This window comes from Xenopus laevis, chromosome 2L (assembly GCF_017654675.1).
Source record: "Xenopus laevis strain J_2021 chromosome 2L, Xenopus_laevis_v10.1, whole genome shotgun sequence".
In the NCBI taxonomy this organism is placed as follows: Eukaryota; Metazoa; Chordata; class Amphibia; order Anura; family Pipidae; genus Xenopus; species Xenopus laevis.
The window spans coordinates 130,824,399-130,842,319 of record NC_054373.1 but is presented as its reverse complement, the minus strand read 5'-3'; the positions used below and the strand labels follow the sequence as shown (position 1 = coordinate 130,842,319).

General features: G+C 38.1%; 2 long non-coding RNA genes across 2 annotated transcripts; one reads left to right on the top strand and one right to left on the bottom strand.

The window, feature by feature from the left end:
- Positions 1 to 1,978: 1,978 nt before the first annotated feature.
- LOC108708493 lies at positions 1,979 to 4,875 on the top strand. The gene is made up of 3 exons (XR_001934474.2): positions 1,979 to 2,263; positions 3,665 to 3,707; positions 4,575 to 4,875. It is a non-coding gene; the product is annotated as an uncharacterized LOC108708493 (long non-coding RNA).
- A 7,023-nt stretch (positions 4,876 to 11,898) lies between these two features.
- LOC121400032 lies at positions 11,899 to 14,043 on the bottom strand. Its single transcript, XR_005965495.1, has 2 exons — positions 13,871 to 14,043; positions 11,899 to 13,424 (listed from the first exon to the last, which is right to left on the bottom strand). It is a non-coding gene; the product is annotated as an uncharacterized LOC121400032 (long non-coding RNA).
- Between the last annotated feature and the right edge of the window lie 3,878 nt (positions 14,044 to 17,921).

Here is a 17,921-nt window from a genome sequence, read left to right as displayed (position 1 = left end):
GCAACCCACCTCAGTCCCCTCCCACCTAACTTTTTCCTGCTCACGGCCATGACTGGTGGCCAGGAGGGAGGTTGGGGGGGGCAGCACCAATATCGAGCCTGGGGTTGCTGGGCCCACAGTGTTTTTCCCTGGTTTCCTGCCGGCACAGCCTGACCCTGCCTGTGCTACCCAGTTGAAAAGGTTTATCTGAAAATCCGGCATCTCAGACCTGTCGAAGTTGCATTTAAGTCAATGGGAGAAGTCCCAATGATTTTTTCATGTGTGCTGGGTTTTGGGCACTACCCCAAAATTTTCTGAGTTTTTGGGAGAAAATTACAAAAAAATCATGAAAATTATATGAAAAAGTCAGAAAAAATTGTGAAAAGCTGATTTTTGCCCGCAAAGCAAATTTTCGGGAAAATGTAATAATAAATAAGCGTAAAAACCCGAGCGGATTTGATCAGAGTTTGTAGCAGGAAATATTGAGATAAATTCGGGCTTTGATAAATAACCACCAAAGTTTCTGTTACTTTTGTTTAATACTGTTACAAGCTACTGTTTTATTGGAAGCTCCACTGTGAATAAAACCGATGTCTGTTAAAGTTACCTGCATGTCATTGCTTTCCTACTTTGAGAAGTTATTGCTAAGACTACCATTTGAGTGAATTCCTACATCACCCAAACGAAAACCGGGGTCTCTTTAAAAGTTACTTTTGTCAATTCCTCTGCACTGCCTATTGTAAAACATTCATATGGCTATACCAGCACAAGTGCCAACCCCAGCATTCCTACCTACTGTGGTTGAATGCTTTCAATAGCAACTACATTTCAAATGGAACCAATAATAATATGGACTTAATGTATACTGCAAATGTGCTTATGTGTGTCACAAATAATTTTTTTGTATTTGTTACCTTATCAAAATGAAAAACATAAAAAGTTAACATGGGTTTATTTATTGAAATGTAACAGTGACATCTGCTGGCTTCACACATTCCCCACAGGGCACGGAAATACAGAATATTTGTGAAACTGGCAGCAAGCATATTATCTACGCCATGTCAGATTAACAACAAATTAAACTTTTAGCTGCTCCAAGTGATTGATTAGGGAATACAAGATTTGGAATGTGAATGAAAAATACGTACAGGATTCAAATTTTACATTCTGATCACACTGGCATGCTACCTACATGTGTAACTTTTTGAATTTTACATGTCATTTGGGAAGACTGCTCATTGAGTGCCTGCTCTGCACAAATATGAAATTTTGACTTTAAAAAAAGGATTGTTTCTAGATATCTGTGAAAGTAATATTTAACTGATATCTTTAACAACCCCCCTCCCCATGTAAGTGACTAGTGCAATAAAATCGAACATAAGTAAAGTACAAACATCATGTGCTATTGCCATTTTTTCCAGTTTCCTTAGCATGTCTTACTTACATTTGTGCTTTACTTTGATCAGTAGAGAGGCCTACATTAGTGGCAATTATAGTTTGTTGGCCTGATGACAAATGATCAAATTAGCCCAATATTGTCCACCGCAAGGTGGGCATGTCAGTAAAAGATCTGTTAATTTGGTGACCCTTTGAATGTAGGACCAACTTTACAGTGTTTTCAACAGTTTAACACAATATTGTTGTTGTCACTGATTTATGTGACCTTAAGATTGTGTAGTGCCTGAAACAATAAAGAGGCCCATTTTTTTTGAAGTGTAGGATATGTGTGGGAAAACAGCCGAATACTGTGTGTATTTTACCAGCATTAGGCTGGTGAAGTATAAACTCCAGGGAAAAGTCTGTGTGGCTGCAGCAAGTAATGCTTTTTAATTATATTCTGGCTTAGGAAAAGCTGGATAGTGGGTCCCTGGAGTGAATGGAAGAGAGCAGGGTGGGCTTCCATTCCTTGCTCCATGTAAGGGTTTTCAGCTGCCAAGCTAGAGGTAGCTAAGTAATTAAGCTACAGGTGAGCTGTAGTTAAAAGGAGGTGTGGGACTCCACCTCAAGGCTTCTTCCTCTGGATACTTCCTGGAGTTGGAGGAGGGTGAGGGGCCATGTGAGGACCTTCTTGAGGACCTTCTTGAGGACCTTCTTGAGTGAAGGAAGGTGCCTGTGTGTAGATGGGAAGGAGAGTGATTCCCTGCTGACCTGAGTTCCAGAGTGAGCTCTGGGACTGAATAGGAAAAGAGAAACCCCTCCCAGGAGACAAGTGTGTCTCGAGTGTGGCCCAGAGAGGATTCTGGGATTTGTGGTCCACCAAAAGTCAGTGAGGGCTAAGGAAACTGTGAGTTACAGTTAACACCAGTGTGGATGTGAATTGGGACTGTTAATGCTTATGTGAAGTGAATGTTATCCCCTATGTGAAGCCAGTGGGCTGAAGATTTGGGTTTGTGCCAAATAAAAGTCAGCAAAGCTGCATTTAAACTTAAAGGAATAGTTCAGTGTGAAAATAAAAACTGGGTAAATAAATAGGCTGTGCAAAATAAAAAATGTTTCTAATATAGTTAGTTAGGAAAAAATGTAATATATAAAGGCTGGAGTGAACAGATGTCTAATAAAACAGCCAGAATCCAACTTCCTGCTTTTCAGCTCTATAACTCTGAGTTAGTCAGCGACTTGAAGGGGGGCCACATGGTACATTTCTGTTCAGTGAGTTTGTAATTGATTCTCAGCATTCAGCTCAGATTCAAAAGCAACAGAAATGACCCATGTGGCCCCCCCTCAAGTCTCTGATTGGTTACTGTCTAGTAACCAGGGTAACCAGTCAGTGTAAACCAAGAGAGCTGAAAAGCAGGAAGTAGTGTTCTGACTGACTTGTTATACATAAAATCACGCCAGCCTTTATACATTGCATTTTTGGCTAACTAAGTATATTCAAAACATTTTTTATTTTGCACAGCCTATCTATTTACCCAGTTTTTATTTTCACACTGAACAATTCCTTTAAAGGTGGTGTCAGCCCCCATTCTCTGTGCTGAAATCTGTGCCGGGGCCTCGGGTTTCACCTTGGTTTTTTTTTAACTCCAGTTTACTCCACCTTGTCTCTATTGTTATCGCACTACTCCAATTTCATAGATCCCATCTGCTTCACTCTAGCTGTGTGTAGGTTACCAACATTAATTCTTACCAGCGTTGGATTGGGTGGACAGATTATAGACTTAGCTGGTCAAGGACAGATCCTACATTCTGGCAGGCAAATGATGAAATTGCAAGCAGTGTACTGTATACTGTGTGTTTGATGCATTCCCCCACTGTACAACCCCCCTAGGCAATAAGTTGCAGGGATATTTGCTTCTGTTACAAGTGATCATTTACCAGTTTGGACCATTATGATCTAATACTGATAATTACAACTAATGACCAGGTAGGTATTTTACAATGAGTTGTGTGTAGTTTTGTATATCACAAAAATGTTGACCCATACATATTGATTGACTGAGAACATACCATTTTTAAATCTATGTTTCCTCCATCTTTTTCCATTTACTGTTTGGGGTTTTTCAGATGCACATCAAATGGCCAGTGTTTAAGGTCAAGGCATTAACCATTAAAAAAGCAACATACTTTTGAAATGTTGGTGATTCTGCATACCATATTGTTGTAACAAAATGCACATGTGGCATCAAATAATTCAAAAGACACATGGCACTCATTTTATGTTTTTTTTTTTATCTTTCTTTTACAGATCCTGTGATATAAGATACTAAAGGGATATACAATTCATTCCGGTAAGTCTTAAATTCTTATTTCTTGGCAAAAAACATATGGGAGATAAGATGCTGTAAAATGCAAGCTTTGAACTTACATATTTGCCTAATTTGAATTCTACACACAATGTAATGTCCACAGTTATATGGTTTTCTATGTCTAAATTACACGTAGGCACAAGTTTTTTTTAAAGCTCAAACTCTCAACTATGAAATTTGTGTGTACTTTTTATTTTTTGAAGTCAAGACATATAGGGGCATATTTGTCAAAGAGTGAAGTTAGAGATCACCACAGTCCACTCTTTGTTCATTTCTATGGGATTTTTAAAAGAATATTTATCAATGGGTGAAAGTTCACCCTTTGATAAATACACCTAAAAATTCCACACAAATGAATGGATAGTGGACTGTGGTGAGCTCTAACTTCACTCTTTGATAAATATACCCCATAGTTGGGTAACCCTATGCATACTAGGTGTCAAATGATTCAAAGTTTCTATGGCATTCATATTTATGCTGTTATGTTGTATCCAAGAAAAAAAGGGAATACCTGTGCCTGTAGCCAGTGACATTCACATACACAGAACACTGGGACAACCCTTTTTGTAACATACCCCCCGTTTCGAACCTGGGGGTTTGAACACAGCTTACAACCATACAGTGGGAGCCCTTGATAAAGCATCTGCATTACCCTGCCCTGTGTTATAATGTAATGAAAGTAACGTATGGCCCTTGCATTCCTTTATTTTGCTTGCGACATCCAGGTTAGAGGAGAATAGTCTGTAACGAGCACAAAATGATGGGCTAGTAAGTAGTATCACAATGACTCCAGTGCCCATTTGATTGCCAGGCACTCCCGCTCCACAATACTATCGTTTTTCTCAACAGGGTTCAGCTTCCTTCTCAAGTAGATCACTGGATGCTCTTCTCCCCCCACCAGATGTGACAAGACCGCACCTAAACCAACACCTGAAGCATCAGTTTGTACAACAAAGTTCTTTTTAAAAATCTGGAGTAACCAACACTGGGAGCTGACACAAGGCTGCTTTCAACTCTTTGAATGTCTTCTGTGGTTTAGCTCCTCACTTAATCATTGTGGATCATTTCCCTTTTGTCAGATCTGTGAAAGGGGCAGACATGGTAGAAAGAATTGAAATAAACCACCGATACGGTGCGGATTTGCTTTTTAGTGAAAAGTTGGGGCCAGTCTTTGATTGCCTCCACCTTATTTACTTGAGACTTTCTGACACCTCACCCTATAGTATAACCAAGATGACGGGCTTCTTGCAGGCCTATGGTACATTTCATAGGATTCAATGTTATTATTAAGCCTGCATTTCTAATGGAATTTAGAACAGCCTGTACTCTGGGAAGGTGACTTTGCCAACCCTACTATAAATTACCACATCATCCAAATGTGTAGTGCTGAGAATTAAGAATGTGGTCCCTCATCTTTTGGAATGTTCCTGGGGCTCATTGGAGCCCAAATGTCATTCAGACATAGGGTTATGTACCTAGCAGGACCTAGCCGTTTTAACTCTTTGACCCTTGGAATGGGGTAAGCTGTAAATTTTGATACTTCATTTAGCTTCAAACAAGTATTGGCAAAAAGGTGGCAAAACTATGGACAGGAGGCTTGATAAAGGTTGCTAACCACAGCTTGTAATGGAACAAAGCATTTGCACTATATACATATACAGAAGAATCACTGTATTCATTTCATAATTGTAGAAATCATTATACTGACCTCCCACAGAATCCTAGATTTCTGACAATACTTGTATTATATAAAGAGCAACAGTACATCAGATTCAATTAGCCTCATTCTCCAGCCACTAGTGATAGAGCTTGTGCATAAAATCACACCTTTTAGTGCTCATTCAGTAAGCACTTGTGTCAGGGACATACCTGTACCCTATACCTTAAGCAGAATTTGTTTTATTGGTTGAAGCCTATATGCCTCCCCCCATCTACAGATGAACTATATGCATTGGGCAAATGCAGGTAGTGGTGCACCATTTTGGCAGTTTGTTGCACATTACAACCCTACCCTGTACTTCATAGACCCCTCATTACTTTACCAGCGGCAGGGGCTCTGCTGCCATGAGGCAAGTTAAGAAACTCACCTTAGGCGGCAGTAGCACGCAGGTTACCAAGGACGGCAACAAAAATTCTAATTTTTAAATCAGAATTTCGGCTCTGCAATTGCGCTCTCTGCACTAGCAGTACAGCCACCATTTACCTACTCTGGCACTCGGAACGGTAAGTAGGGTGTAGGGGGCAGCATCATAAAGGTCACCTCAGGACAGCAAGGACCCCCGGGATGCCACTGACCAGGGGGCTGCACAGATTCACTATTCACTCAGTAAGTTTTCCATAGCTGAGTAACAGTGTTTTACTAAAAAATCTGATGTCAGTAGAGGTTAAGTGGTCAGGTTGGGAATATACTTGCAAGGACAGCAAAGGATTCTCACAGTTATCTATTTAGGACTCGGGCAACATTCCTGCCAAGCAACAGCCTGTTTGTTAGATAGGTTTTGTCCTGCATCGTTGGCTTCCTCTATCATACAGGTTCCTGGCTTGTAGGACCTATCTCCCTGGGGCAATGAACAGGGGCTGCCAAATCTAACGACCAGTTAATAGGACATCTGGGGCAAATTCCTTTATAGATATTCCAGGAAGTCTGCTAAGTTTGCAGAGGTCTCCAAAAAAGCTTCACAATGATTGCACATTACTGGGTTGTGCAAGTGCCATTTGAAGATATTGGGATATATCCCCCGAAGCCTAGAGGTTAAATAGAGGGAGATCATTTAGCTGCTCTGTTCTAAACTACAGTTGCATTACTTGCACAACAATATTTTCATGCAGATTTCACTTTGGGGCCCTTGAGACACAGCAGTGGCTCTAGTACTTGTGTACAATGGGCCTTCAAAAATGGCATTAAGTTATGGTATAGGGTTGCACAACTAAGAAATCCTGCTATTATTACCGTATTTCTTTATTATTTATAATAACAAATAAAATAGTAGTAATATTAATAATACTTAAAAATATATATTTACCAGTATCCCCCATGTCCATTGTAAATGGGATAAAATAGAATTTTTCAAATATCTATACCTGAACTAGAAATCCCAGTCCAGGAATGGATGGAGAGGCACATTTCTCAATACAAGAACATTCTTTGATTTCCCTTGAACACATTTTATACTTTTAATGTTAATACATTTTCAGGAAAGCCTGATCATGCCGTGTACTTGTTCTAGCCTCTCATAGCATTTTGTTAAAGAACAGTTTGCCTTTGATACATCCATTATTTGGGAAACATAAAATCTGACCTTTCCAGTTCTTCATGCACCTGATAATTTACCTTGTGCTCCGCTGTTAGTACAGTAATTATGGGTAATACAATCACATCCTATTCGTTGCTTTAAGTGGGAAAAATCTCAGTATATATTGCAGACAAGAGCCTTGGTATCACTACATTAATATGCACTACAAAGGCTGTATGAGGAGTTATGTGACAAGTTTCACTCTTGGGTACTTTAGGAAAAAGGGATTTTACTAGGACTTTATTTGAGCAATAATTACTGTTATATCTGATATACAAGCATTGCACTTGAGTCTCAACTGCAGTCCCCTCCCCATTAAAATTTCATTCAGCCACTTGAAATATGTAAAGTAGAAACAATCCACATAATGGATTTAATCTTTTCATTCCAACATGATTAGGCGTCATGTTTCTCTATAGGAAATGATGTTAAAAGAATATCTGCATTGTAGGAAACAGCAATATATTGCTTTACCAGTCACTCACAGAGTTGAAAAACATGTGCCGCTGAATGAAGGAATATGCCTCAGTGTATGTACTAAACAAGATAATCATTTTAGTTTAGCACAGGCACCATTCCCCTTGTGTTAGTACTGTAGCAGCATTAAGGGATCTAGGGCAATGAGGATTTTGGGTTTAGGCTCACTCTTTAGGGTTCCAAAAATATTGTTGTTTTAGGGGTATCCAGAACAACAAGCCCAAATCTTAGGCTGGACAACCCTGTTGTAAATAGCTTGCAGACTCTCTATACCACCTTATCTACTGCCTTAAACTCCCCCTAAGGCTCCAGCCCCACAGTTTGGTATATTTAGATCCAGGGATACCAGTATTTTCACTACTTTTGCCTTACAAACTGGTGTTGTGAAATAAAAATCATCCCCCTTACCCATATATCTACACCCTCTACAGCCTGTCCTGATATCCATGCCTAAAAGACAGTAACACAGTTCGGCAACTGACTTTTCCATGGCCCTCTCCATATCAGCATGCACTGGGACAGCCCCTCCCTCATCTCAGTGAAGAACCCCTCCCACCAAATAGTTAAATACCATTCAGAGGCAACTACCCGCATCTTTTTTTGTTCTTCCTTCACCTCACTCCTTTCGAAAGGAGTTTTAATTTTGCCCTGAGGGTAGTGTAGGCCTGCGGAAATGCGCTCTTGGAACCAAGTTTTTTGACTGCTGGTCTTTTTCCTTGTTTAGAACATCTTGGTACTTGAGTCCACTGTCCTCCCACCTTCCTGGGATGGTGACTTTGTGGGTCCAGTCTGCAGAGCCACGCTGCAAGAGTTTCATGTTCCTCCCAATCAACGGTCTTCCCAGTAAATGGTAATGCTACTGGAGGCCAGGCGTGTCGAGTCCTCACTTTAGTACAGTTCAGAGGTGCACTTTATTTTTGCAGAGCGGGGAGGGTGGCAGAAGGGGATAGACGGTGCTGCGGTTCAGGAGATTGATGTTATCAGGAAGTGAGTGTGTGTGCATACTATATAGAGAGAGAGGGCGCCCATTCAGTGTCCTCTTGTCAGTACAGCTCAGTCAGCTGCTCTTCCTGCTGTTCCCTGCTAAGTGACAAGTGAGCTGGGAGCCAATCTATAAGGGTGACCTGGGATTATGCCTTAGAGCTTGTCTAATTTTGTTCTCATTTTATTTTTAGGCTCTTCCTTCCCGGTTTGTCAGCTGCCACCTTGAGAAGTCTACCTTCAGGTTGAGGTAAAAAAAAAAAAATTATATATATAATCATATAAGATCATAATTTTGTAACTAAAAAACCCCTGTTTTTGTAAACACATGCACTTGCATTTATATTGAATTACTTATGAGACAGGGGCCCAGGGAAGTGCATTGTAAGTAGCACTTCCATTATACTTAAATATACTTTGATTTAGCCTTAGGAGTGCTTCCACAACCCCCCAATTTTATATATATATATATATATATATATATATATATATATATATATATATATAAAAATAAATACAAGAGTCCTCTGCAAGTGTGTGTGTTGGACCCTCACTCCATGTATCGTGAGTCAAACTACGATACTGATCATAAATGAATATCCAATGTTTCGGCTGACATTAGAGCCTTTATGAAAGACCTTGATAAGGGCCCTATTGTGGGTTGAAACATTGGATATGCACACTGTGCATTCCATTTTTTCACAATACGGAGTGTGAATCCTTATACCAATGTACACTTGGGGGTACATTTACTTAGCTCGAGTGAAGGATTAGAATAAAAAATACTTTGAATTTCGAAGTATTTTTTTGGCTACTTCGACTTTCGACTACGACTTCAAATCGTACGATTTGAACTAAAAATCGTTTGACTATTCGATAGTCGAAGTACTGTCTCTTTAAAAAAAACTTCAACCACCTACTTTGCCACCTAAAACCTTACCGAAGGAAACCTATCGAAGGAAACCTATAGATAGGAAAATCGTTTGATCGATGGATTAAAATCCTTCGAATTGCTCGATTCGAAGGATTTAATCGTTCGATCGAACGTTAAATCGAACAGTGAATCCTTCGACTTCGATATTCGAAGGATTTAAATTCAATGGTCGAATATCGAGGGTTAATTAACCCTCGATATTCGACCCATAGTAAATGTGCCCCTTAATTTTTGATCCTGCACCCAGTTTATCAAAGTTGGAGTGGCGACACACATCTAATATCTACTGTATATCAGCTGTGTGTCGGCATTCCAACTTGGATAAATTGGGTGCAGGGTCAAAAATACAAGCAGGTAGAATAGTGTTGGGTGTCACCGTATCATTAGCTTCAACCAAGGCTGCCTTAATGCTGATATATATGTATATGTGTGTGTGTAATTTCTTCCCAGCCCCTCTTCATAAAAGATATTATACAACAAAATACTGAGGTCAAATTAAATTTTCCAAACCACCAGTGCTTGGTAAAAGTAATCCTGAATGCCTAATATACTAAATACACCTGCAGCTCCACCTAGTGGAATGTTCAAAAATATGTTAATACTAGGCTATCAAATTAACAGTAAACAAACATTTAGGAAGACAGATCTCTGCCTTACTTCATCCTACAAATGTTAATGCACCTTGATCAGATCACAAGCAGCGCTGCTAGGTGAATGCCTCAATAAGAATCAGACAGGTAGTTCCATTCTATGCTAAGAAAATGCCATTAGATTATGGAAAGGGCTGGGACAAATCTGGTCTAATAAGGTGTTAAGTGTGACTAATTTAAGTATGGGGTTCCAGTTTTAATGCGTGAAGCATGCAAACAATATCAATTTACATAGCAGATAAACACTGTAAAATATTACTATTAAATTCCTGTGTATTTTCTGGTTTTTAGATTCCTGTATTTTGCAGAGCTTACAGTATCTGTTATATAACCAGTGCTATTTTTTTCATGCCGAATTTCAACATGGATGGCTGCCCCCATGTTAACATATATAAACTATAGGAGTGTGTCTGAAGCAAACGCACCAGTGCAGGCAATAGTACATTATATTCTAATTACTTTAAAACACTTTATTTTTTGCTTTACTGTTCCTTTAAGGGAAAATGTAGGAAACATTACTGGCAGGCAAAGTGGGTTAAATTAACGGATATAAAGACAATTCTGGGTGCAGATGGCAGGGCAGTTGGTAGCTTAGACCTGAAGCAAACTCTGTACCAATTACTATATTTCCAACACTGAAGGCTGAAAAATATAAGAATTGTTCAGAGCACTGTGTGTGCTTATACAAAAGCAGAATAAAAATTGTGTTTTTTGGCCAGGAGTTGCATTGCAAACAATAGTCATACAATATAATATACATTATTCAGCTTTTGTTTAAGGATTCCCAATTTTAATAGGTCACCTTCTTTTAACAGAGAAGCATTAATGTTCACAGTGTATAGTTGGTGAACTACAAAGAGGTTAAATACACAATACAAATCAAGTAAGTCCACATGTACTCACTTTGCCCTTCTTTCAGTTAATTCACTCACTTCCACCTTCAGACTCCAGTACCTTTACTTAATAGGTCACCCCTTTTATAGGGCTTAACCAAATGGTACCAGCTTTGCTAGATCTTTTCTACTTTATCCAGCCGAACACCTTCTTGAGCATTAGGATTTAAGCACACCAGGATCCTTCCTATACCAGTTTTCCTTTTGGTACCTAACTTGTGGAGTACCCACAAAGGAACTAACCCATTCTCAATCCGGGGTAGAGCACACACTGCCCTTTTTAGGTCTCTATGCCTCTCATCCGTAGGATGAACTTTGGCACAAGTTCTGCCTGTCCTGGCTAAACCTGACTGCTTCCCCGCTTGATATGTTTCTCAGGTTCCCAGGCTTGCTTTCTTAGATGTTTCCATTGGCCAAAGAGGACCCATTGTGGCTCCCTTTCATACTCTGGCCCCTGGCTCTTTTCTAGAATTGTTCTAGGGAGGCTCCTTTTCTCTAATGGGGACTTTCATATTACCAACAAATCTCTCTGCTACCATCTATTGGTGGAAAATATACATCACACACAACAATGTTTAAGTCCCGGTATGGCCACACAGGGATTGGATATGTTGGAGGAAAGTTCAAATTTCACCCTCCAGCCTATCCATCACTGTGTGGCTGTATCCAGACCTTAACAATCCACTCAGAAATCTGCTGAGAGAGTGTATGTCTTTTGCAATTCATCAATATTCTCATTTTTCCAGTTAAAGTCTACTGTAACTTTTTGCTACAACAGCTTTGACTTTAATATTTATTAGAAAATGTATATCTGTTGCTGCACCATCTAAACCACTTCCTGGTGCATCAGTAGAAAAGACAGTGAAGAAAACATGCTTCCGGTGCTTTTAACAGGTTTCAAATGATCTCATCGTAAAAAAAAACAGAACATTGAAGTAGACAATGAAGTATTTAGGTATTTTTTATTTGTTAAATAAAAAGTAAAAAGTGCAAAATAAAAAAAAATGATATGCAAGTGAGCATAACAAACTAACAATGTGCATTGTATTAGTTTTTGACCTTTCTATTGCAATGATTTTTTTTTGTTTGAAATGAAGTCAATAACAGTGTCCAATAGATTGAGCTGCATTACCAAGATGCAGTTGTGGTATGGGCCAGTTTACATAATACAACTTGACTGAAAGTCACACTAAAGCAAGTACTTTAATTAAATGTATTTAAGAACCACAGAAAGTTAGGAATGAACTGCTTCTGAATAAGTGAGCTGAAAATCTTTACCCTAGTTACAAATGTCACATTGACTGTGACAGATAATAAAGCACCACACAAATCAGACACTTGCACTCTGAACCAGTCTTCCATAAGCGTGGGTGCAGGGTCAAAGTGTTAATGTATAGTTCAAGAGGACCCGCACTCCTTGGTTAGTGAACCAAAATTATCTTTATCTTTCAAACTTGTGCATCCAACGTTTCGACCCACATTAGGGCCTTTATCAAGGGTCTGGATTAAATGATTAAACACAGTTTTACAAGCCCTGTAAATTATAAGTATAATAATATTCTTATTTTGCATTACCCTTGGTGAATAAATTAAGTGCTGGCCAAGAGGAAGGCACTTTATGAAGTAGAATAGGACTCACTTATTGATGGTGCAATTATTTGTCTTTTTTTGCCAGTGACAAACGACTCAGAAATCTATAGCAAGTGTATAAAATACATTTACTCATGTTACATTATTTAGAATAGAGGCAGAATCTGCAATACTTTTTTTCCAAACGAACACAGGCTCAACCATTTAATAAAGTGAAATAGCTTTAAGCATATTTAAAGGGGTTGGGTGGGTCATTGGAATATATATATATCTCTATATATATATATATATATATATATATCTCTATATATATATATATATATATATATATCTCTATATATCTCTCTCTCTCTCTATCTAATGTTTAAAAAGAAACAACAAAGCGTAGTTCTAGCCAAATAAGATCATAAAAAGTTTCTGAAACATTCCCTAATACGAAGTATAAAAAGATGACATTTCCAATATCAAATGTACTGTTCTATAAATAAAAACATTGTGCCATAAAAACACTGACACTGACCACATCTTCAAGGGTTCTTATTGTGCTCTGATTCCTGCTTCCATTTTTTTCACAGCTTGATCTAATAGACCAAGACTGTTAACACTGAGAAGGGGCATGGTCCAGCCCAGCCATAAACTAGCCATAAACTAACCAAGTACAATACACATAAAAATGATTTTGAAAAATGTACCGACATAATTTACAGTTGCTGAACTGCACCACATTTTCTTACTAAAGGTTGCTTCACAACTAAAGCATCAACTGTTAAATTTGTGATTAATGTTTAGAGATTTCCTGCACAATGGAGGCACTTCTTTGCACAGAATCCATTATGAACTTGATCTACAGTTGGAAGAAACTGCAGCAGAGAAAGAATAACCTGTAAAAGACAATTCATAAATTAAACCATCATTAACTTGCAAGACTTAAACTAAACAAAGATACAAACACTCACATGAGCATGAGCAGGACTAAAACGTTTCTAGGGCCCTAACCACTGCTCCTGAACACACAATGCCTTAGACTACTGGCTTCCGCATTTTAGATACATTTGGATCCACCGAGTGGACTCAGCTGAAGTTATTTACACCCAGTATAAAAGAATGACACATAACAGAACGCATTTTACTTAATTGACATACTTTTTAAGATGTGCTTACTCTGCACCTATAGGCAAGTAAAGGATTAGGGGCACTTATAGGTGAGATCACTTATGCTGGGGGGCAGGGAGGGGACTATGTAGGGTTCTGGGTTTTATTAGTGGGTTGAGTTCTCCTTAAGTGTTACAGAACAGATCTCAAAAACGATTAGACCGCTTCAACTCACCACCACTTAGCTGCTCCTCTGTAGTGCCGGGTGTTCCAACAGTAATATACTAACAGGAGGACGGCACTCCGGTAAAAAACAGGTTTTTATTGTAGAGTACTGCAAGGGTACATAGGCCTTACGCGTTTCGGGAACACCTTCCCTTAATCATAGGCATATGCCTTTTTAACAAATTCTGCATGTAGATCGACAGGATTACTGGTGATTTTAATAGAGTGAGATCTAATACATCTTCTAGACAAAAGGAGTCCCCGTATAAGATATATTGGATTATTTATCTGACACCCAACTCCTGAATGAAGACAGAATGAGGAGAAACAGATGCTGAGAGAGTGAAGATAAACTCGATTATTTCAGAAACAGTACAGAATTTTTAACTGATTGTATTTAGAAAGTTTCTTACGAAGTTTCACAATAAATTCCCTTTAAGACATTTTCAGAAAAGTTCTACAAACTACATAGGATTTCCAAAGAACATTAAAAGAACAGTATTATGAACTATTAAATAATGTAAAAAAATGGTATGTATTAAATAATGAAAATGTAATACAATTGAGTATATACATATGCTTTCCATTATTAGACAGCTTATTACCTGTTATGATGTAACAGACATGCCTGAAAACATTTTTTTCAATGTGAAGTCAACGCGTTTCGCTTTGAGCTAGGGAGAAAAATAAAAAAAACTTTTGTACACATGTACTACATTTTTTAGATCTCAAAACAAGTATTATTAAATATGTATATGTATTTATAAGTTAAATATATCTTTTATGCCTTCTAAGAATATCATCTTTTAGTCAATGTGCTTGGTAAAAGGAAAATAAAATGCTAGAATTGTGTTTTTTGTTTTCATAATTTTTCTATAGTCTATGAGTAAATATAGGAGGTGTGCCATTCCATAGCTTTTACTCCCTATTTGCTGTAACAGCTCAAAAAAACATAAAAAAAGCAAAATAGCACAGAAGGGTTGTGGCTGCCTTCTCAGGCCACTTTTTTGTTTACTTTTTTTTTTTTTTTTTTTTTTAGAACATTCCACTATTTTTTTTTTTTTTTAAATATGTTAAAGTCACAGGGACTTAAATTCAAAGCAGTAATACAATGTTATTAAAACCCATACTTAAAATATGTAAATATGTATATAAATTAACAAAAATGCAACTACATAGTAAAGCCTAGGCAGTTTAGTATTCATCTACGTATGTCTGATCACGTTCATAGCTTTAAAGCAAACTATTATAAGGACAAATTTAAACTCAGTTGAAATTTCTTACATTTCAAAGAAAGAAAAAGAAAATTCACATCTGGCAAATAGTGTGCGGAATAAAAACACTGCATGTATATAGCATGATGCATTGTGCAATCATTAACTAAAATGACAAATCATAAGACTTTCAAGTCTTTCAAGCTCGAATCCGCATCATTTCTTCACAAAGATGCAGGAACGCATTTTATGAAAAAAGTGCACTAGATGACCCAAATTCAATGTTAGCGACCAATGCCCAGTGATCAGCTAAGATGACTCATCTTCTCCAAGAACGGGACTCATCATCCTGAAGCAAGGAGTCATCGACTATGGAGTCATCCTGAAACTGAAAGAAAATATGAAATGTGTAGGACCAAATGGAATTATTATAATTAACACATCTTTATAAAGTGGCAACATACAGTTAGGCCCATAAATATTTGGACAGAGACAATTTCTTTCTAATTTTGGTTCTGTACATTACCATTTTTAAATTTTAAATGAAACAACTCAGGTGCAGTTAAACTGCGACTTTCATCTTTAATTCAGTGGGTTGAACAAAAAGATTGAATAAAAATGTGAGTAACAAAAGCCTTTTTTTATAATTAGACGAATTAAAAAACTAAAAATAAAATGTTCATTTCTAATACTTGGTTGAAAACCCTTTGCTGGCAGTGACAGCCTGAAGTCTTGAACTCATGAGCATCACCAGATTCTGGGTTTCCTCCTTTTTAGTGCTCTGCCAGGCCTCTACTGCAGCGACTTTCATCTGCTGTTTGTTTGTGGGCCTTTCTGTCCGAAGTTTAGTCTTCAACAAGTGAAATACATGCTCAATTGGGTTCAGATCAGGTGACTGACTTGGCTATTCAAGAATATTCCACTTCTTTACTTTAATAAACTCTCAGGTTGCTTTGGCTGTATGTTTTGGGTCATTATGAAACCGCCTCCAATCAATTTGACTGCATTTAGCTGAATTTGAACAGACAGTGTCTCTGAACACCTCAGAATTCATTCGGCTGCTTCTGTCGTGTGTCACATCATGGATAAACACTAGTGTCCCAGTGCCACTGGCAGCCATGCACGCCCAGGCCATCACACTGCCTCCGCCATGTTTTATAGATGATGTGGTATGCTTTGGATCATGAGCTGTTCCACGCCTTCTCCGTACTTTTTTCTTGCCATCATTCTGGTAGAGGTTGATCTTGGTTTCATCTGTCCAAAGAATATTTTTCTAGAACTGTGCTGGCTTTTTTAGATTTTTTTTTAGCAAAGTCCAATCTAGCCTTTCTATTCTTGAGGCGTATGAGTGGCTTGCAGTGCAACCTCTGTATTTACTTTCATGCAGTTTTCTCTTTATAGTAGAATTGGATATCGATATGCCTACCACCTGGAGAGTGTTGTTCACTTGTTTGGCTGTTGTAAAGGGGTTTCTCATCATGAAAAGGATTGTGATCATCCACCACTGTTGTCTTCTGTGGAGGTCCATGTCTTTTTGCGCGGCCAATTACTTTGAGCCTCTGAAATGAAGTGATTGCATAAAAATGTGAGGAACTAAATCCTTTTTTTAACACAATCCTTTTGTCCAACCCACTGAATTAAAGCTGAAAGTCTGAAGTTCAACTGCATCTGAGCTGTTTTATTTAAAATTCATTGTAGTAAATTAGAAAAAAGTTGTCTCTGTCCAAAGATTTATTGGCCTAACTGTATTCCGCAGCTCTGAACAAATGAAGAATCGAAACCACTGGCAAACTGCATCTTCCTAGACAACACATGGTGCCAAAGCAGCAAAGGCTCAACTTGCTGGAGGTTCCTGTGCACATTACAGGAAGCAATTGCCTGTCCAGCAATCTTCAATGGGGAATGGATAGTGATAAGAAGACTTCTAACCATCCCATATAACTAAATGTTAAATCGAACAGAGTGTTCTAGTGAGCATTTCACAATATTAGCAATAGTTCACTGTTACTATCATGAATATGTGGCAAGAGAGCCCTCTGGGTGGGTGGCACCAGACAGAATGAAAAAAAGCTTAAAGGAACAGTTCAGTGTAAAAATAAAAACTGGGTAAATAGATAGGTTGTGCACAATAAAAAAAATTTCTAATATAGTTAGGCTGTGCAAAATAAAAAATGTTTTCAATAAAGTTAATTAGAAAAAATGTAATCTATAAAGGCTGGAGTGACTGGATGTCTAACATAATAGCCAGAATCCAACTTCCTGCTTTTCAGTTAGTCAGCGACTTCAAGGGGAGTTTGTAATTGATCCTCAGCATTCAGCTCAGATTCAAAAGCAAACAGTTATGACCCATGTGGCCCCACCTCAAAACACTGATTGGTTACTGCCTGGTAACCAATCAGTGTGGAAACCAAGAGAGCTCCAAAGCAGGAAGTAGTGTTCTGGCTATTATGTTAGACATCCAATCACTCCAGCCTTTATACGTTACATTTTTTCTAATTAACTTTATTGAAAACATTTTTTATTTTGCACAGCCTTTTCAACCAGTTTTTATTTTTACACTGAACTGTTCCTTTAATTAAATGATGCAGAAAGCACCACCTCCTGACTTTCTTGGCAGTAAACAGGTATTGGACCTATTATCCAGAATGCTCGAGAAATGCGAAGTTCCAATGCACTTTTAAAAGTGAGATGGAAAACAAAGATTAGCTGAAACAGGTTAATGGGAGGATTGATTATTTAAACTATAAAAATATATGAAGTGTGAGAGTACAGCATCCTATACAATAACCCAAATTTGGTCAACAGATTCTTTTTCCAAAAAGTATTTAGTTTGCCTATGGAAACATT